Below are 23295 nucleotides of genomic sequence, written 5' to 3'. Positions count from 1 at the left end.
CTACATGCTAATGACCCCAAACTGACCTCTGTCAGCAGAGGCTTTGCAGAGGGTGAAGGCTTTTGCAGGAAAAGTATCTCTTTGGGGCTTGGTGTCACAAATCCTATTTTAATTCCCAGTCCTGATCTTAATCCAGAGCAGCCCTAGCAATCCTGTGAATCACACAACTTCAGATAGCAGGTTTGAAATAAGCTTTGTGAACACTCTACAATTAGCAATTACCTAAGCTTTTGAGATCCTGCTTTCATGAACCCTACCCAGAAACTCTTGGATTGCCCGCTTCACCTGAAAAAAGGTCACTTGAAACTTACTTCAGAGTAGCTCAGTGGAACAGGCAAGATCCATCTACACATGTGGCCATGTTTTGAATATCCTCTAACAACACTTCAGTGCAAATAATGCCAAAATTATTTTAAGTTAATACCTTTGAAGACTTTCCTCCAGCATGAACAAGGCATATCTTCTAAGTGGTAATTAAATTATCACCTGTGTTTACTCTTTCAAGCTCTTTTCCTTGCTAAAAGAGACTTTCAGTCAATTTGCAGCCAACATCATGTTGGATGGGAATGTTGATCAGCTGGAGGGTAAGAAGACTCTGCAGAGGGATCTTCACAGGCTGGATTGATGGGCCGAGGACAACAGCAAGAGTTTCAATAAGGCTGAGTGCTTGGTCCTGAACTTGGGTCACAATAAACTCAGGCTTGGGGAAGAGTGTCTTGAAAGTAGTAGGAAAAGGATCTGGGTGTGCTGGTGGACGTGAACCAGTGTGTGCATGGTGGCCAATAAGGCCAGTGGTATCCTGGCCTTTGTCAGCACTAGTGTGGCCAGCAGGACCAGGGCAGGGATTGTCCCCCTGTACTGGGCACAGGTGAGGCCACACCTCAAGTGCTTCATCCAGTTCAGGGCCCCTCAGTTCAGGAAGGACATTGAGGTGCTGGAGCATGTCCAGAGAAGGGCAATGGAGCTGATGAAGGGTCTGGAGCACAAGTGCTGTGAGGAGAGGCTAAGGGAGCTAGGGGCATTTAGCCTGGAGAAAAGGAGGCTCAGGAGTGAACATATTGCTCTCCACAACTACCTGAAAGGAGGATGGAACCAGGTGGGTTGAACTCTTCTGTTACATCTCAAGTGAAAAGGACAAAAGGAAATGGTCAGGGGAGATTCAGGTTAGATATTAGAAAGAACTTTTTTTCTGAAAGAGCAGTTAAGCATTGAAATGGGCTGCCCAGGGAGCTGGTGGAGTCACCATCTCTGGAAGTGTTCAATGGCATCTGAATATGGCACTTGAGGATATGATTTAGGGGTGATTATGATGGCACTAGGGTGATGACTGCACTAGATGATCTTAAAGGTATATTCCAACCTTGATGATGCTGGGATATATTCTATACAGTTAAAAATAGCAACAAAACAAAAGACTAGATTTATATAGGGTTTCTATCCTAAAAGATATTATAATAATGTACAGATTAAATTTCATGGATTAAACTTGACTTCTACATTACTTGTTTTTCCTTTCTAAGGAGTTATGCATAGAGGATTTCAGCAGGGATGTAATTGATTAGGCTTTTTTTCATCTGCTGGTACTATATTCAGCCAGGTCTCATATTTCTCTCTCTTATGATTAAGTATTTGTTTTATTTGGTAGTTCAGAGAAGGCAAATACTAAATATAAAGTGGAAAAAGTGTGGCTGCACAGTTTTGAGAAATAGCCAGAAAACCAGCTTTGATGAAGAAAAATACAATGGAGATTGGTCTAATCTTTAGGCCACCTAGCAGACATCAGAAACTGAAATCATCAGTCAAAGTGCACCTAATTTTCCATTTAGGAAATTGTCATGTATATGAGTTATGGTTAAACATTAATAGCATTATACCATTATTGATGCCCTCCTAATAGTGCCCTTAAGGCACAGTGTCTTGCCCTAATGATTTCATGGAAACATAGGGAGAAGCTGAACTAAAATTCTTTAGATAAATAGATGGCTAGTAAAAGAGATGACAAAAAATCTTCACTATGTCAATTCTTCTGATACTTGGAGTCTGCCAAGCAAATTCTCACCTCCTCTGAGGCCTGCAGTTAAGGAAAAAGTAATGCAGTTTATTCTTACATTTAGGCTCATATAAAGGTTTGTATTCCTCAAATTTCCTTCTTTTGCCAGTCTTCTTGCCATATTGTTCAGTCCAGATGGGTGATAACATTCAGCATTGCACTCAGGTTCAGGTTTTTTTATGTTTTCTGTTTCCCTCTTTTGCTCCTCCACACTGCAGCCCACAGCAGGCTGCCTGTGACAACCCTTTGAGATGAGACCTTGCTCATAAAACATGGAATGTTCTTTCTAAGGAGATTATTCTTAATCAGTATTTTCTCTTACCACTGTTAAACATCTTCTTGCTAGAATCAATGCCATAAGGAAGATCTGTAGTGTTTCATCTTACATGTTGGCATTTAATCATGTATCAGATACAAATGTCATGTACTGCATTGGCTGGTGCTTCATCTTGCGAGAAATACATTGCCTGACTTCTCTAAACCAAGCAGATGGATTCTTAATATTTACCATTTTATGTCTCACTTTAACAAGTACCAGTAACAGTCAGATCTTCAGCACTCCCTTGGCAGCATCATTTGTGTATATCACAAGTGGGCAGATGCCAGAACAAAGATAGGTATACAAGTCAAATTGCCTGACATACCCATAGCCTCTGACATTCTTATCTTATGACATAATTGCAGGCCTGAAATTCTGCTGAACCCACTGCTGCACCAAATAAATCTTCAGTGCTGTGAGTAATATCATTACTGCAGATCTTGCTCTGTATGTCTAGAATTTTGTGACTGACTGCTTTAAGGAAGAGTTTGGATGTTTTCCAGGTGACCTGCATACTTCTACATTAATGTATATGTCTCTTTAAAGAGTACCTTACACCGTGAAGTTGACCAGAGAATCTGTGAAAATGTTAAATTTATTAAGAGTGTGTTGACTGCTTTCTTTAGCTATGTGAAACTTTTATGGATGATCCTTCAAATCTGGCTGCTGGTTGGATTCCAGATATTATGTGTACCTATGTATGGTTATAATAATACAGCTACAGGATTTGCTGTAGGAGATATGAGAGGAGTTGCACATGACTGCACACACGTCTCAAGTCTGCAGCAGTATGGAGGGCCAAAATCAGATCCAAATTCTAAACCAGATCTCAGCTACATTAGCTGTAAAACTACATTTTCACAGATTCAGTGCAAAATGCAACAGCCTGGTAGGTGGTTTTTAGGGCTTTTGTCCTTTCAATAATCTTAGTGCATTTTTAAGTACTGAAGTACATTACAGCTCTTCTGACTGAAGGGTTTTATGAAGCAGACTAACATCACTAGTCCCAGAATAAATACCTTGGAAAGCAATGTACAGAAAACACAACCATCGTACGACCGTCTGGAAGGAAGAAACACACAAATTTAGGGCAAGATCTAGAATATGTTGTATACACTCCTGTCTTGGTTTGGGAAGACAGTTATCTGTCTTCCCAAGATTTTCCCTTGGAACGGAGAATGTAAATCCCCCCCTTCCAAATTATTATAATTTTGCAATTAAAGGCTTTTCAGGCAAAGATTTGGGAATAGGAAAAACAGTTCTCTACTAGAAATATTAAGAATATGAATGTAGTAGTACAAAGAACAAACAAACAAAACAAACAGAAAATCCTAGAAACCCTGACGGAGTCAGAAATACAACCTGACACCCTGTTGATAAGGGTGTTGGAAGCAATCCAAAGTAAGCCATCCTGGAATGGCAGATGTAGTTTTGTTGGAGTAGATATGATCCTTGTAGAACAAAGAGTCCAGTAATGGCAAGATGGGTCCAGTCTTCCTTTGGGAATCCAGTGGAAACACTGGATACCTGGTGTTCCTACATCTCAGTTTTTATCTGGGTAGGAATGGTTTGGCTCCCCCCACTGGGTGGAGCAGCTCACAATGGGATGATGTAACATCTCATGTTATTGGTGAGCCTTAATGGCCCATTAACAGAAGACATGCCCCTGGAGGATGGGCATGTTGTGAGAGAGATAAGGAACAATGCCCCACCCAGTTTTAACAGCTGGCCCTTTATAAGAAGACAGCTACCCCCTCCCCCTGGAGTTACAAGAGAAAAAGAAAACACCTCCCCAGCCAGTTTCAACGGATGGAATAGAATAAACATTTTTTTGTGACATAACCCAAGACAACCTGCAACTTCTGGTGAGTTAAATAGCGGTATTTTATTTTATTTTATTTTTATTTTATTTTATTTTATTTTATTTTATTTGAGGATAAAAGGGATTCTTTTCATCTGTATCCTAACCACTGTAATGCTTAGATATTGCTCAGTTCTCCCTATCTACTTGTCTTAATAAAATTTTGAAATAATTTCGGTAATTTATTGAAGAAGTATTTGGAAGTCATGATATTGCAGAGCAGAAATTAAAAATATTTTGGTATCATGAGGTATTGAAATGAAGTAGTGAAATTTTCTGAAAGGTTAATGTTAAGTTCTGGAATAATAGGCAGTAACTAACAGGAGCAGAATGGAATGAGTGGGACAACAACTTCCGCTGTCAAAGTTATTTGAAAGTCAAAATGCAAAATCAAAGAAATAAAAATTTGAATTTAGGTAAGTTTTTACTAGGAAATGAAACAAAGTAAGTGTTTGCACAGTACTCTTGGGCACTTGGTGTGACTCTTGGGGATGGTCCTGTGCAGGGCCAGGAGTGACTTGGTGATCCTTGTGGGACCCTTCCAGCTGAGTGTATTCTGGAATTCTGTAATAAAGAGACAATCTGAGAAAGATTCTGCACCTAGTTACGAAATCTCCCACCCATGTTAGCTCTGGTCTTCAAATAGACATGACAAGAGGCAAAAGGCTGCCTGCTTGTGTGTTGTTTTACAAGAAAAATTCCAAATTTGAGATGCAGAATGTTTTGTTTGCCTGAGAGCATAATTCACACAACAGAAAATGTTGACTGAGTGTTCCTGGTGAACCCTCAGCAATCTCTCCTAGTCCTGCTTTGAAGCATGTCTAGCTTGAAAGTTTGAAATGCTGAACACAAATTTCTGAAGAGCTGAATGTGCAGAGGTACTCTACAGCTTAGATGAAGAACCTTAATTAATTGCAATATCACAGTGAAGGTAAAAGCTTCGCTACTCCTTTTAAATAATCTAAGACAAGTAAGAGGCAAAAAGGAAATGAAAGAAATATTTTAGCTAATATTTTTGTCATGAAATTACTAAATATGTGTTGTGTTACTGCATAACCTAGAGCCTGTCAGCTTCAGAGATTAAATGTATTCAGGGTTTTTGAGAAGCTTGAGAAGCTTTTTCTCCTTTGCACACATCATGCAAAGCAGAGCTGTTCCTACTCTGCTTCAGACCCATTTTTTTCCCCTATAGTTTTTGGTCACGCTGAATACTCTGACTGCAGAGACCAAAGTGAGCAAATTTTTAATTCTTGTTTTTCTAAATTAAATTCCCACAACATAATGTTTGTAGTGGAAACATGAAAAGACAAAAACATATACTTCTTATTAAAGAGAATTTTACATTAAGCGAGGAGTGAATCAGCATTAACTAACCTTTGCACTGGGGTTTTGTTTGTGGATCCTGAGGTGAGGCTGATATACCAGCACCAACAAGGTGCTACAGGAGAGGGGACAGTCTCCATCTCTGGGACCCAGGTAAACAGATCAGAACAACTGCAGTGTGTGGTCTGCGGTCTCCTCCCTGCTGACATGCACAATGAAGATCAGGCTGTCCTCAAATGCTTTTTAAATAAGCTGTCATAACTTGAAGTGAATTCATGTACACTGGAGGACAGGACTCGGACATTCCAGGACTGGACTTTTAGTCTGAAAAAATCAGGATGTTACCAAACACGTACTATTGTAAGATGCTTTAAAAAGAGTAGCGTTAGCAGGTGCTTTTGTAAGATAAGACAACTTATTGCTGAAATGCCTTTGGGGATCTGCTAGCTTGTGTCCAACTGCAGTAATGGACCTGTGGTTGTAGTGGATTGCAGGCTTCCTGTTGGTCAACCACACACTGAGTGTGTGCACCAAGTTGTTGTCATGGATGGTGGCCACCATGACTGGACTGACTTTACCAGAATTTGTACCAGACTAAGCCTTCTTCCTGCTCGACTCAGCTTCAGCAAAACCTCTGCTGGACTGCTGCTTCCCATTGTGTTGCCACTCTTTGAGGCAGGTGTGAACCAACCAGGAACCCTTTATACAGAGAATAATGAGGCCTGGGGAACAGGTCAAGGAAAGAAGACTCAGTAAGTTCAAGCCACTGAACTGGAAGTAGGAAAACTTGAGACTAAAAATATGCCAGCAAATATCCAAGATAAAAAAGGCTCCTGTTGATTGCAAGAGAATAACTTCTTTCTGTCTGTTGTGATCAGGGCAAGAAGTAATGGATTTAAATTGCGGAAGAAAAGTTTTGATTAGGAAGAACAGAATGTTTCTGTCAGCAAGGCAATGAAGGCTTGTAACAGACCACCTGGGGCAGCTACAGAATGTCCCTTTGCAGGGGGAAATTTAATAGTATGACAAATCGAAATTCATCAGGATAGCAAAGGTAGTGGCTTCTTCCTGTATTGAAACTTTGGATTGGAGTGAATCCCACGTGGAAGAACTCTCCATCCTTCTGACTCTACACAGGAGAGCAGAGACCTCTGAGTGCACACAGGTTTTTTGTGGGCTTTCCAACCGGCTCCTGTGGAAGCTGTGACACTGGGCAGAAGGTGCTTCACTGGGCATTGCACAGGGCAGTTGTGCTGATCAGACTGGCCTTGATCCCTCTAGATCTTCTCCCAAGCTTGTATCTCAGCATTGCTCTGCTCCAACATCCAGTACAGCATTTCCCCTGGAAGCAGAGAGTCCCAGGGTCAAATGCTCAGTAAACAAGGCCAAGGCTCTTGCTCTGTGTCTGTAGCAGATGAACAAGTTCCCTCCTGACCAGGAGCACAGCTGGGGCATGGGAGATGTTACAGGCTTGCTGTGCCATGACCCAGCCTCCCCTGCAAGAAGGATGATGTCTGAACCTTCATGTTCTTCAGATGGAATTAAATACAGATGGAATTAAACCTTGGGCTCCCCCTTGTTGGATGAACTCTCTAAATGCTGTTCTAGGTCACCAGAGCATTTTTACTCTCAGTGGCTTTGATGAATTCAGATGTGTGACAACAGTTGTAAAACATATAGCACCGTATACAAGCTCTGGAAATGCCCCATTTTCCTAGAATGCATAAGTAAGCCTGTGTCATATCCCAGCTATATGTAAATAAACCTTCAAAAGGCTTCCCAGGTTGCCTTTCTTTCCATAAATTGAGCATGCTGTGGTGCAGGGTAGGGGTCTGGCCTTGGTGCCTGTGGTTTCTCTTCTCCCTAGGCAATTCAAGCTCTGCACTGCCCAGCCTTGAGGATTTCTGGGTAAGCAGCTTAGATGTCTACATAATGTATGGATCAGTGTGCAAGGCCTTTCATGTAGTCTGTGTTGCAGGCAACAGTAGCAGTCTAATGCAGGCAGTCAGGAATTCTGAGTTTGCTCATGTCTGCTGCTTTGCTTGCTGCTTTTATGTGATTGTGTGGGTTTTTCCTTGGCAGGGAGTGCTGTGTTAGAGATGATGTATTAGCAATGATGCAATTTCTTCAGTAATTTGAAAAAAAAAAAAAAAAACTCCCCAAATTCTTGCCCTTATCTAGTAGAGCACACAGTATGTTTCAGCAAAGAGCTCCTGGAAGAGGGGCTGGGAGCATTTGTGGCTGGGTGATGGCCTGATTCCAGGGGCAAGCATCCAAGGCGTTCTTCCTCCCCTCAACTGCACAGAGACGCGTCAAAGGAGTCCCTTAGTTCTGGCCTCAGGTCAAGAGGCTTCTTGGATACATACCTCAGTGTAACAAAATTCCTAGATTTTTGTCCCAAATCTGCATGGAATTGTTATTTAATGCTAAAAACATGGTCATGAATATCAGGAAAGTTTATCTGGGAAGAATGTTCAGTCCTCCCCTACATCCCCATATTTCACTGTATTTCCTGGACGCAACATTTTCCTCAGTCAAACTTCACTTCAGAAGTTAATAACTATTAAAACTGTCCCCCCTTTCCCCCATCCTTTTTCATAAGGCAGTGAATTCCTGCGGCTAATTTTTTCCTTGCTTTTCATTCTGTCAGTATGATTTATTCCAATATTTTTACATTAAGTCGTGGGTCCAAATCCCATTCATTACTGCAAAAACGAAGTGGTAAGAGTACAGGGGAAGTTGACCAATGAAATCAGTAAACGCACTTCAGTGATGGCGCTCATGATGCTTTTGCAAAAACAAAACGAATCAAGAGCATGACTCTGAGCTTAAAGAATGTTGATAAAAAGACTTGTTTGATAACAGGTGATGCTTGCTACAAATATGGTATGTAATAGAGTGGCAAAAGTGATATAGGATCATCTTTTCCAAGTCCACAAAAAGTAGGGGTTACAAAGATGTGTATTTTTAAAGTAATTAATGGTCCTTATTATTCTCTGTAGTGATTATTGAAGTAAATCAAGTCAATTAGAAATTCTTTATTTGTATTTTCACTGTTCAAGAGCAAGATACAGAAAAAAATGCAAGGACAGAAAAATTAAAAAGTCTTTTAGAAATCTAAATGCAAACACATGGGAGGTTTCTGCTCTCTTGAGGTCAGCTAGTCAAAATAAGTTTTATTATAAGGAAGCGCTGAGGGAGAGGGGCATGTGTTTGTGAGTATATAATCTCATCTCCAACATCTTTTCATCTGTGAAATATGAAGCTGAAACAAATGACAACCTCCTGACATCTGATTCATCATACCACACTTGCAGTGTTATCAATGAAGAGGGGGACGTAAGAATGTTAATACATACCAGAAAGACCAAGGTAGGTAGTGAAATCTATTTAATGTACCCATCAGAAGCAAGCATAATAGCTGGCTTAATTTTAAACCCACAAACTTAGAAAAATGAGTCATGACAGTTTAAACAATGAATGTAAGATGCCCTTTCATGGTAAGAAAAAAAATATATAAAATACTTAAAATACTTACATGCAGTAACACAGTCTGTCATCTTGATTCGTAAGTTTGGCCACATAACTCGAGCTTGCCTCTGGATGTACAAAGAAAATGTCAGTGGCTGACACAACAGTAATGAGAGCAACAAGAGGCAGACTCCCAGGGTTACAAGAGAGAAATGCATTTCCCAATGAACTGCATGTTATTCCAGTAAGGTAAACTGACAATCAGTCCCCGCATTTTACAGTACATTTAAAACACTGAACTTCCACCACTACACTTTGCAGAAGCCCCTCACTGGCTCTATGCTGATTTTTGGGCCAGGTTTAATATCTTCTTCAGTAATGGCTGAAACCAATGGATATATTTCAGCAGATCCACTCTTCTCTGGTTCAGTTTTGCTGTCTAAACAAAAGGCTCCTGTATCTCAGAAGATTCTGCTGCCTTCCTAGTCACGTCTGCTTTAATCTATTCCTTGAAAAGCAAACTCTGCTCCAGGACTAATTTGAGATTTTGGTGGCTCAGAGGTGACTTGGTCAAAGGGTGACTTGGTCAAAGGCCTCCAAGAGTCTTGGAGGCTGGGGGATTCACCATTATCTGTGTCTGGCTGGCTCAGGAGGTGTTCACAGGAACTGTGCAAAAGCTATACTCCAAAGACCTGGTTAAAAATCCGTAACTTGCACCCTCCCTCCTTTTCTTGATTTGCATGTATGAGCTGTAGCATTATGCACTGATAGAAAACAGTGACTTCCATGGTCTTTTGTAGAGTGGATCCTTATCATACACGTATCTGGAACACCAGTGGGTCATAGACTAACACACCTCTCTGGACCTACTAGCACATCTGGAATGCATAAAGCTCTGTGTTTGTGACAGCTCTTTAAATTGTACAGTTTAAATTAAAAAAATGTAAACCATATATAAACAGTGTAACAGTTTATTATATGTAAATTTTAAAGAGCATGACATTACTAACTTAACCCAAAGTCTTTTCACAGTAAAATGGCAAAGCATTTCTCAGTATTTAATTGTACCCATTGTTCTTTCTTCTGAATATATTTTTTGTAATTAAAGAACCACTTAAAATGTATTTATTGTGATTGATAATCAATACAAGATGACATTTTCAACAAGGAAAAAACACTTCCCATCTGGTGGGAGGAGAAAAATACACTGTTAGACTAAAATATATCTTGTAGTCACACCCATAGACATGTATCCAGTAAAACAGAAGAAAACACTCCCTAATGGAAGTAGGAATTCTGGCTAGAAGTGATTTCAAGTGCACATACCTCCAGCAAACATGTTCTTGATTTATAGAATATAGACCACACTTATTAATATTGCCAAGTTCAATAAATTGTAAAGGATTAGATGTCAATTTGCTAAACGTAACATATTTTAAATAGCCCTTAATGATATTTTTATTTATGCAAGGCTGAATGAAATGGAGATCTGGTTCTCCTTTTGGCTGCAGCAGTCACAGCAAGAGTCGGAGGCATGCAAATCAACAGCAAAGAAACCACTGATGGGGTGCTTTCCTGGCTGAAGATGGGAATCTGTTCATGTTTATAAGAGTCAAATTAAAGTAATAGCACATTGAAGTTTGGCCACAAGCACAGCTGCACCATGAGTGTGTTTTTGGGTTCTTATTTACAGTTCAGAAATGATCCAGTGATATGCTGGAGGGCTTGTTGCAGTCTGAGCTAGAGGTTCCTTGGGCTGAGCCAAACTGGGCAGCATGGGGCAGAAGAGAAAAATTAACAGTATTTGAATTTTTTTTAAAAAATATATATATATTTGGAGAGCTGTTGAAGCATTGGAGTTGTGGAAGTCCTGCTGCTTTTCAATATTTAGGGTGCAGAAATTAAGGACAAAGTGTTAAGAATTTAATTCTCACTTTTATTCAGTGTGAGAAAGATACTGTTTTCTTTGGTTTTTTGAATTATCTTAACAAGAAAGCAGGCCTTAAAAACCCTCAGGGGTGCAGCAAGAGTAGCTTCAAGATAAAATATTATTTCAAGCCTGGTTTTAGGATACATGAAAAAACAGAAATAACATCAAATGTCTCTTGATTTTTTTCCATTGACATATTTTTAATTGAAAATACATATTAATAGATGTGATCTTCAGAATATGTTACATTCTCCTGCATGTGGCACATTTTTCATGATCAAGGATGCTGCATACCTTCTGCACAGCTGATAATTACCAAACTTACTCATTGTACCCTCAAAGAGATGCTGTGTGACTCTGTTGGGCAGCGTGAATGGAAACCAACGCAGATCAGGTCTGGGTTATGGGAAACATTTTGCAATAGCCACAACCAGGAAACCATGTCTTATTTTCAAAGTGATTGTCAAATACTGCTGTAGATTACCTCTCAATGGCATTTCCAAATAGGCTGACAGTGGTGGATTTCTGCTAACACGAGATTAGAAATTACTCCTTAGTTTGGTGATAAAACTGTGAAGCTGCAGTCACGTCCTAGTTTGATGAAACCATGTTTGCCATTCTTATTTGAACACAGCTGCAACTAGTATCCATAAGTCAAATTAAGTGCTATTTAGGAGGGTTTTTAGAAACCTGATTAGTGTTCCAGGATTGAGATTTATTGTTTCCAGGTTGGTGGTGACTTTTCCTTTATAGTTTTAACAATTTAGGGTGATTGAGACAAAACGTCAAGTGTAGAATTTAGTATTTAAAATTTTCTGAATAGAGCAAGCAAGAAAATTCAGATTTACTTGGCTAAGCCTGACTTTGTAAGTTCACCTATTTATTGACTTTGCAAATTGGTGGTTTTTTACAGGGTAATGGCGAGTGCCCATGATTTCCTTAGGAGACTCAAAGGTACACCTCTCAGCAGAATGACGGACAAACCAGAACACAGTTTGCCACAGTGAGCATCCAATCCAGACATGGTCTGTCCTGGTAACACCTCTCGTCCAAATGTGAGGGGCAAATGTGAGAGAGAGAATCATCTCACCTCCTTTAACTCATCTAGAAGGTATCCATGTAGTATTAACTGGGCACCAAAAAGAAGCAGATAGCTCCTTGGAAACACTTGTGCCATCCTCAGGTATTTATCTTAGACAGTCACGATCAATCACTCTTGAGACACCTGTTAAACTGAGTCAAATCTAATTTTCATCAGATTTCACTCTTTGAAATATCTAAAGACCAAGTCTGTAAATCTTGATTTTCCCACATGGAGCAAGAAGACCAGCTGTGTATTGCACAGGTTCTATCAACTTTTTGACAAAAAGAGAGTGCTCTGCTCTTGAGTCTTACTCATCTGTCCTGAAAAGTTGTTGTAGCTTGAACCTCTGTGTGGCATAAATGAGTGGGAATGCAGATAGTGTGAATAAAATTACTTGCTGAAAATAAAATGTTTGTGTAAAAGGCATGGAAAATCAAGTGGCAGTTGTTAAATCCATGTAGGTAATGCAAGGTCTTTGCTGAGGAGCTGGATAGAAATCCTGTGCCACTTATGGTGTATGGGCAACAGATTGAGCCACATTCACACATACACAACACACATACACACACACAGAGTGTGGATACCAGAAAGAAAAATGGGAGTGAGGCTCCAGGTATAGATCTAGACAGTTCAAAAAGAGATGCTCTAAAATGGTCTCCAGCAGTAAAATCCTCTGTGCATTGACCGAGGGTAAAGTGTCCTGATGAGACATAAGGCAGCAAACAGATGTGTAAGGAAGAAAAGCTATTGTATATTCCAAGGGAAACAATTAGCAGAGCTCTCTACTGCAGCCAGAAAGAAGAAATTAATCTTTCTGATGTCTGTGTTTGGTTATCTGGGAAAGATGGAAAAAGATGGAAATATTCAAGAGGGCAAGTTTGGATGAAAATGTATCTGGAAATTCACTTCCCCTGGCTGCATTGGAGATGAATTATAATTGCAAAATGTGTATTTTTGTGGTTTACTCCTTGCCCTCTTTGAAAATAATTCAGAAAATAAATGTGCTGTAATTTCTAAAGAAGAAGACACAAGCAAAAGCTGTTTATAAAAATTTACTGTGTTGTTTTTTCCACAGTGACCTTGGGCTGAAATGGTCAATGACATTTATAAATATTTGTTTGTCGGATTAACATCTTCTTCTGATTTGCAGCCTCATCTGATAGGAGAGGAGAGGGAGTCTCAGCAGGCTCTCCAGCACCATTTACTCAGGGAACAAAGCCCTTTGTTCTGTCAGGGATTATTCATTATCAGATATTGATGGCTGGCTGGTATTCACCAGTCAAAGACATGAGGAGAAGACCTTATTGTGGAGCTGGAGTCCCCTCTGAGTGTGTGTAGGAGCTTGGGCCAGGGTGAGGCAGCCAAGAGGGAGGCATAGGCCTTCATGTGTCTTGGTTTCCATGTGCACAGCTGTGACCAGCTTTGCCAAAACCTTTACTCATGAGTGTGCTAGAGAGAGCACACACAATGCAACCCTGAACTGCCACTTCCATCTCGCATGGCAAAGGTGCAGTTGTGACCGTTTGAATGTTTCCTGGTTTACTTTCCAGGGTATGCTTCCATCTTCTTAAGTAACAGGCAACTGCCCAGTTCTGCTCTCTGCCTGTGTGATTGAAGCTTAAAAGTGGAGGGGGCACAGCCTGGCATAGAGAGCCGTCTCTGCAAGTGTCTGCATGCAGGAGTGCATACATTCACATCTTCAGCAATCATTCCCCACTTATCTGTGAAAATAGAAACCTTTGGCACAAGTGTTTATGAAAGCAAATAAAGAAGCTAAATTATACTTAAGCAAAGTGGCTTTAAGTGTGGTGACAGAGCTGGAAGGGACCTTATTGGGTTACTGGATTCAACTTAAGTTGAATCTCTTCAAGGTCACTGGCAACTGCTGTTATAATTCTCAGTATGTGAAGTTCAGTTTTGAAAGGCTACATTTATAATTGTCCTCTATGCCTGCTAGAAGTGCTTTGCAGAGCCTCTCTGCTCATACCACAAGCAATGGTTGTGCTCTCTAGGATTTTTCAAGCACTGCTGAGTTATTTGAAAGATGGTTACTTTAAATATGTTTTCTTACTTGAACAGATTATATTTCCTCCTGTTCTTCATATAAGATTCCCCACTGATCTTGGCTTCACTACTTCTGTAAAGATAACAGAATTGAGTTATTTTAGGCCAGACATTATCTTTTCTCTTTGAAGGAATTCCTTTCCACTGTAGAAGAGACTTGCTCCCCTTGTTGTACTGGCTAGCAGTCATACCAGCTGTAATTTCCCCTGGAAACAAAACCACATAAAATCTTCTACTTCTGTAAGGAAACTTTTTTTACTAATTTGCTAGCATGGGAGATACTTTTGACTTGCAACCAGGAGTTGAAATGATTGTTTAAAATGGCAGTGATGCAAGTAATGAGGGTGGCTCTCAGGAGGGTTTGAGGGGATGCTCAAGGTCTTTAGTATGTGCTGCTTGGAAAGGGCTGCATATCTTGTACCATCTCACTTACCTGTAAATCTAGGAACAGGGCTGCTGAAATAGTGCTATTGCTGCAGACTGAATTTAGCTCTGATTTGTATGTGGATTTCACTAGTTAGCCTAGCTAAAATGACTTCTTGACTTCTTGGTAAATAGTTCAAGGGCTAGATCACAGTAGAAAGAAAGCTAAGGGGGTATTTGAGTTTATAAAGCTGCATAATTTTCCAGTACTTAATGAGTATCTTATTTATCTCACAAACTTTGTTCATCAATTCATGACATTTTTTACTGGAAAGTAATAGCACCATTTACCAGAACACAAGTTTAATCTGCTACTCACTGTTTTCATCCATTTTATAAAATTGACCTTTAATCTTTAGTATTGTACCTTTCATGAGGCCTTGCCAGAGGAACAAGAAATCTATCTCATCAGGCAGCTGTGAGGCATCTGATATAAGTACTGGTAGTACTAGGTGGTGGTACTATTATCACCATCATGTCCAGTGATAAAGTAGTCCATTACACAAAACCACAGAGCTGGTGCTGCTTGCATGATGCTAACAGCAGATGAATGAACGAGGGAGGCTCATGTCCTGGTTTGGAGTTTATTTAGGAATTAGTTTATTCTGTGTCTGACAAGGGTGATACAGAAACATTCAAGAACAGTGCAACAAAATACATAAATCTGAAATTTGTCCTGGAGACTTTGGATATGATTGCAGATAGGTAGGTAGGTATTGTCCAATAAAAAATATGAGTTTTTTGGAACATGTCCATCTTCTTGGATGAGCCCAAATCAACAGATCAAACTGTCCACCACCATTCTCTGGAGCTAAGGAAAACAGAGAAAGTGAGAGAAACTGCCAAATCAGCAACATGCAGTTTTTATAATCATCTGCCAAAGCAGGGTGGTTGTCCCCATTGCCTTGAGGACAATGTTGTTTGGGAGAATGAGAAGGCAAGCTTTCTTCACTTCTCTACTACAGCTAAATTCATGTTAATATATGAACTGCAGTTACCATATGGCATGAGGTAAGCATGAGCCTCAGCTGATAAACAGCCCTACAAACAAGGCCTGAGCAGAAGAAATGTCAGTGACGCAAAGAGGCTGATCCCAGCCTGAGGAAATTAGTGAAAGGGTCTGTAATTTCCAGGCTATGGATCCACCTACCTGGAAGTAGACTTTTGTTAAATTTGGGACTTGATGACCTTAGAGGGGTTTTTTGACCTAAATAATAATGTGATTCTGTAAATTATCCAAGAAGCTTGGCAGCTGCCTTATTAGGCCTGTTAAGGGAAAAGTTCACTGCTTTTACATTTTCTTTTGGCTTAGTTTTTGTCTGAGCTTAACTAAATTACAAGTAATATCAATTTTCATCTACAGCAGGAGTTTAAATAGTTCTGCAAGTAGAGGAGTATACCAATCCCAGTTGCTGGGAACCCAAAATTCGGTTTTGGCAGCAACTACAAGAAATCCAAAACCTAAAGGTAGGAAATAATTATAGTAAATTTCAATCAAAAAGTTAATGTTTTAAAATACATGAGTATATAAAACCAGAATTTGTCACTTATATATTCAGCTGCCACATCTATATAACTACAGCAGGTGTATCAAATATGTGGGTCATCCATTAGCTGTCTTATATTGGATCTCAACATTGGATTGCTGATGCAAATCAGAAAATACTAGTCTAATATCAAATACAATCATTTTAACTGCAGCTGTAACCTGCAGAGCCACATCCAGGTGTGAGGTGATGGAGAAGCTGTGTAGCTCCATGGGCACTGCCCCCTTATATCACATTGAGGATGTCTCATAGCAAACAGATGCAATGGGGCTGGGGAGGAGGGGGTAGTCTGGAAAGCCCTTTCCAGACTGAAGTGATAGATGATTTTCTTATGATTAGAAACAGAATCTGTCCTATACATGGACTGTATATTGCTGGTGACTCAATGAGTTTATGAAGAACTTGCTATCTCAAGGACAAAGGACTTCCAATATTTCTCTCTGGATAAAAATAATTATTAAATATTTAGAATGGTACAAATTCTCATTTTTCAGAATTTACATTCATGTTTTATTTCAACTTTTGTTGCAAGCCTAAATAAATATTGTATTAGACCATTAGTTTACACCTGAGAACTTGACATTTTGATTTTCATTGAGAAAGGCAAAATAATTATTTTTACAACTGGCTAGAGAGATATAATACAACTATTATTGTTCAGGAAGCTGTTTTTATAATGTTGGTTTCTTTAATGAAATCAGTGTAGTTATTTGAGGGGTGGGAAATTTTGGAGTCTTAATTGAAGCATGTTAACTTTGTGTGGTATAAAAGCACTTGTAATGGAAACAATATTTGCCCACAACATAGAGCACAATGGTTACAAATTTTAGAGGACCTAATTTTTGAACTATTGACATGTGAACTGCATGCACAAGAATTGACTGCTTGTACTTTGTATACTTTAAAAAGCTGTAATTACAATACTTGCTTCATCTATTCCATTTTGTATTTTCAAATTTTGTATGCAAATGCAATCCAGTTGGACAGCTCTGAATAAAAAAATAATTCAAGATGGCATATGCATTCACTATGGCTTATGTTTTAAAATACCTTAAAGTTCTTAAAAAGTGGTGGGTTTTTTTTAAGAGTCATTGTTCCTGGTTTTGGGTTCATTCATTGAGCATTTCATTCTTTAGTGCCTCTCTATGTAGAAATTTAAATATTAAATTTAGTTAATTTAATGTATCTGCATTAAATTATACCTATTGTAGATATTTAAAACATATTGCTCTGCCATGCCATAATTTTCCAGGTTATCAGGATAATTTTCCTATCCATCCTGTGGAGAAGGAATGCAACTACTACTGCTCCTTCATTGATGAAGGCTGCTAGTTGACATAGGCTCTGTAAATTATCTCTAGAGATAGAGGCAATTGAGAGTTATTCAGGCTCTTGCCCTCTGCATCATGTAAAAGACAAATCCAGAAAAGTCAAAGGTTTGTATGATAGGTCTCCACCAGCAAAGGATCTTGTGCAATTCAAACACATTTTTCCTTATGGTGGTAAATGTGTCATCCAATGAAGCACACAATAAAGATTAAAAAAAAAAAATCAACCAAACCTACTGATCAAAGAAAAAAACCCTGAAAATATCTAAAACAAAATCCAAATGCTCATCCACTTTTAAAGTCTGTCTAAGTTCTGAATACATTCAGTGGAACCAAGTTTGGGAAAAGAAAGTGGTAATATCTTGAAATTTTTGATCAGATACTTGAATACAGATAGGTGGTGGTGTGGAACATCTTTCTGATATATGAGACTATTATCCTACAGCAGGAATTTTATCTTTTACCCTCTGCTGGCTGGCGGTGCCAGCAAGTATTTTCAAACCAAACCTGCACCTGAAGGAAAGTAGTAACTGTCAGAAAGAGCAGATCTAACTGCATGTGTTCCTTGGGCTTCTCTGGAGCTTTCAGTCCAGAAACCAGCTGTTTGCTTGAGTACAGCTACTTGAAAACAATTCACATGAATTTGGTCTGAGAATTACACGTTATCCCTGGTGCTAGACAGAATAACAGGTTTCTTACAGTCCTCCAGGACACAGATCCAAGTGGAAATTGGCTCGACATTCACTCGAATCACATAATGAATTATGTTTTGAAACTGCATTTAAAAACAAGCAAACTACTCTGAGGGTGGGAGTACTTACAGACTCATACTTTAATATATTAATTACACTCATTTGTCATCACTTGAATCTAAATACCCTGTACTACATTAAAGTTGCCAAAATCCCATTCCCCTCTTACAGCTGAATATCCAGAAGTAATCTCTTTAAAGGAAAATGAAGTGAGAGACTTTCAGAGTCCCACAAGATCCTGGGGCAGCAAAGGTGAAGAGGGAGAGAGACTGGAGTAGGTCTTTGATGCATGAAATTGCTGCACTGCTGCAGGAGTAGGAACAGTAGAGTTAGATGCAGTGTTATTGTCTTCAGGAAAGCAGTGGCAGTCAGGGAGACCATCCATGCTAAACTCCTGCCAAGACACTGTGCATGGGACAACATGTTCTTGTGAAGCCAAAACTGTTTCCCAGAGCAGATACACAAGATTCTTCATCAGCTTTTATTGGAATAATTTATTTACCAGATGACACATTGCCTGTGTCTATTCTTTCTCTGATCCTAATATTTTTTCCCCTCTGGCCCTGCAAAAGTGTCTAATCCTGGGGCTAACTTGCTGTGTATGCAAAACTAAGGAACCTACCCTGCCACTGTCTTTAGTGTGGCATCAGGGGGGGAAATTCTGCAGGCAAACTGCTGCTTTGACAGTTGGTAAATAAACCACCTGGGGTCAGCCATTTCCACAGCTTTCTTTGGAAGCTCTATGCCCATGTTTGCATGAAAGACTTTAGTGCAAAAACCAGGAGTCTGACTGTGTGAATGTACATCTGTTTCACTCCTTGCCCCTATTCCCGGCACTGAAACCCAGCACAGTGCTGGGAGGACCCTGCATAGGCTGGTTTCTGTGAGAGACCATCTCATTCCCAGCAACCTCCCCCTCCTCTCACAGGTCACCTGGATCTCCATCACTCCCAGAAAAATTCCCAGGGCAGATCCCTTTCCGTGTCTCCATGCCTGCACCCTGGTAAACTTGTGTCCTTTCCTACGTCCAACAAGGTAGTATCTACCAGTTTCTCTGAGTAATTTTTATGGCTTTATCACTGTCCTAAGGCTCACAGATGAGCTGGAAGAGCAAAACTGTGGGTTTTCTGTAGGCATTCAGCAAGGCTTACAGAAGGGGTAGCTCTGATAAGATCCTTTGCACTGCTGCCTCTTAAACATATTTGAATGTGCTGCATGTACACAAGCCTCAGGCTTACAGGCAAGCACCTTCCCATCTGTGTTGTCTCTGTCCCTCTTTGTTCAGTCAAGTATTCAGCTAGGAGTATCCTATAAATAGGCCTGTTCACCATCATGTTGCTCAGCTCATATTTACTTATACCATATTCCTATTGCATATGTATCATCCTAATTGTTTCATAATGTTGTATAAATTGGCCAGTATAATCAGGAATGCTGGATTGCATTAAGCAAAGTCTTTTTGACATGTACTGAAATATTAGTTCCATATGATAAAATCCATAAAATACAACCTAGATGCCAATGAGATTAGGAAAATGGGCTCTTTTCCACTTACCTAAATACTGGAAAGATGCACAAGTTGTTAGCTTTATATGAAACTAATGATCGCTTGAGGCTCCAGTGAAGGATTTAGAAAATGGGTAAAAATTAATAAATAGTATATAAAGAGACAGAGTCTCACCTCCCACCCTTGCACACTCCTTATTATACAAACACACCCTCTGAAGAGTGCTGAAACTTTCTGAGGTCAAGGCACAGAGACCTCATGAAACACACAGGGTGCATTAACACTGTAGCTGCTCATTGCACCCCAAACATTGGAGACCCCAGTCTGGAGTGCTCCCAGATTCAGGAACTGCTCACAGTTTGCAGTATAATTCTGAAATTTCAAACACTCATCTAGGAGAGGGAATTGAGGTAATATGTAGGGGAAGAATGGCAAGAAAAAATAACTACCTTATTCCTGATGCACCTGGTCCTGATGCAATGATGAAAAGCACCTGGCCAAAACAGTGCAAAAAAGGTACAGGTCATGTTTGACCATGTCATTGCTCCCAACCTTCCCATGGGGACAGTGGAAGAACAGGTTCATGCCTCACATACACATGGACCAAGCTGCAGATCTGGCTGGAAGCATTAAAAAGCATATGAAATACAATGGCAAAATGCCCTTTTCCTGCACTTCCTAGGGTGGCAAAATGAACCCTACCAACCCGACTTCACCTTTCATCCAGGGCAAGCCCTCCTCTAGCCATTACAGAAGAATACAAGAGTAATAAATGAGGACTTTATGGATTGCGATTGATGGGTATTTTAGCTCTGGAACCCAAGAGTCTGTCTGCATATTCTGAAAGAGACAAACCTGATATTTCTTTTAAAGTTGTGTAAACTGGCTTTGCTGGCAAGAGAATTCCACTGTTGCTTTTGTTAAAAAAAACCAAGTGAGATATTAACAGGCTTGTGTTATAAATAAGGAATTGTACAGGCAGCTTCCTCATAGTGGAAGAAGGAGACTGAGAAAATTCAACTGGTGGAAAAAAGATTTTAAAAGGGATGTCAGGGGAAAAGATTTACTCTTGAAGTAGAGATTTGTTGAGAAACATGTAAATTTCAGGAAACTTTACCAAAAGAATCTGTTTAATTTCATTCAATAATCAATAATCAATAATGCTGAGGAGAAATCTATTACAGCCCCATCTCTCCAACCTGCCTTAGTTCTCCCACAATGACAGGAATAAAAAGCTATTTTTTACCTCAGTCCACAGAAATGAGTCAGAGCATTCAAGGAATAGCTCTAATGAGAAATCCTGGGCCAATTTTACATGGTTACCTCTTAGAGCAGAATTGATTATTATTAGAAAATCGGTGTTATTCCAATATCAAATAACAGAGATCATCTTGAAGGAAAATTCAGTTAGGAGAAACTAAATGCTACATTTTTTTCTTTATCTCTGAGCCATTTAGAGCAAACAGTGTAGTGGGTAAATGTTCCATCTTCAAGGGATTCTTATATTCTATAATACAATCAGGACCAATCTTAATATTGACCCTTGGGCTAATTTTTAAGAAGTATAAATACATATCAAATAGATTTCAAATCTTTCCACTGTTGCAATTGTAATTTCTTTTTAGATGAGAAGTACAGTTAGTGTTGCTAACCCCACTGGTCCCTCAGAATAGAATATGAGCTGCATATAGATAATTCCATGAAAACACTACTGGAAATTCAAATACTTATCTAATCTTTATGTCTGGCAACCTATACTACATTACTGATTGTTGGTACCAGTGAAGCATAGTATAGCATTTACTTCCAAAGGAAATTAAGCCAAGAAAAAGAGTGCCATTTAGTTCAGAGGAAAGATGTTCATACATTTTTATACTTTAAATGACTCCATTTGAGAGCTTGGAAAATTAAAAGGGCACTCAGCCAAAAATAGCTCAATGTAATTCTACTGAATGCAGGCTAAATAAGGATCAGCCTTATCTAACTTCTCAGAGGTACATTAACCAGAGACACTGTATAAAGTTCCAGAACTATCATATGCCTGAAAGGGATTAGGGGATAACCAAAGTGAAGAAAACCAATTTATTCATAATGTGAAACAACAGGTCATAGAAACTAGCTCAAGATAGTTCCAAGAGAGAGAGCAAGAGCAAAACAAGAGTAGTGTCCATTTGTTTAAAAAGGGATGAAATAGCTTTATGTTGAATCACTGGACAAAATGCTCTGGTTTAAACTGAAACGATTTTCAGGTGTATAATTTGCATAGGCAAAGGAAATTTTAATAATCTGCTTATAGTAAGGAAAAAAACAAGGAAGTGTTATCTGTGTTATCTATTCCCTTACAACTAACAACCCACCCAGAGGGGGAGCTCAATGTCACACGATAGTGGGTTTGGTCCCCCAGAGCAAGGATGGGGAACTCAGCTGGACCAGAGTTAAACCGGTCACTCTCCAGTCTGCCCATTTCCTTCTCACACTGGTGCCTCTGAATTGTTCTTGGTCCTCTTATCTCTCATCTCAGCCCCTAGATAAGCTGCTTCTTTGCAAAAGAATTCACAACTTTACTGATCTCTACTAGTCACTCCTCTTCAGAACAGAAGGGAATGAGTTATTTTGTTGAGTTATATAAAATTCAGCTTTTGCATATATGAGAATTTTCCATGAAAAGGAGTAGTTTATTTAATGTTTTCATGTCTACTGATTTAACATTCGTTTGCCACCTGGGAAAAATAGTCACTTTTATGCTGACAGTGAGAACATGATAGTGTCCATATATATATGTATTTTTTTTTTGTGAAAGACATTTTTTTTTGCCCCAAAAGGATCAAGATTTCATTGCTTGGACTTTTAGATTGACCCATTGCCACACAAGAAAATGATCTGGCTTAACTAATAAAGAAATAATTAGGGAGCCATTTGCTGAGTTACAACAATACAGAGAAGCAAGGGAAGTGTGATAAGCATCACATTTCCTAATGCATAAACAGCACACTACTAAGTTCTTATTTATGAAAGGTCAGATGTTTAAAAGTAAAAGGATACTCCATGGGCAAAAATATTTATTTTATGGAAAAAAAAATGGGCAAAATGAAGTTTGAGAAACACTTTTATGAGGCATTAACATACAGAATATGACTCCCAAGTTTGATGATAATTTATGTAAAAATAATAGAAAGTCACTAGGGCTATCTTTTCAGCTATGTTTGTTGTATTATTCCTCATCCCTGCAGCACTGTGATCAAAAAATACAACGTGAGCATTTACAGAGCATGGCAGCTCTGTAAATTCAATAAATTTCAAAACAGTTTATACATTTTTAATATAATTATTGTGATTTCTAGTGATCAGAAATATAGGAAGAGTTATCCATGAATTAATGATTTTCTTTAGGAAAAAAAGTACAAATTTTAAAAGCAGAAGCACTTTCAGTACTTGGTCTGATCTATGTATGCCTGGAGGTCTGAGAAGGTCAATGTATCATTTTTAAAAAACAACAAAAATCTTGGATACACAAAGATGGGTCTTTTATTTAAATGCTTTTATTTGAAGACTTGTAGAAAACTCCATCATGTGTCTAGGTCGATGTTAGTGACTCCTTATCATCCCTTTTTTAAAAATCACCTTTTTTATGTTTGA

Source organism: Zosterops lateralis (genome assembly GCF_965231275.1).
Source record: "Zosterops lateralis genome assembly, chromosome: 1".
NCBI lineage: Eukaryota > Metazoa > Chordata > Aves > Passeriformes > Zosteropidae > Zosterops > Zosterops lateralis.
The sequence above is the reverse complement of the archived record's forward strand: the minus strand, read 5'-3'. Positions refer to the sequence as shown.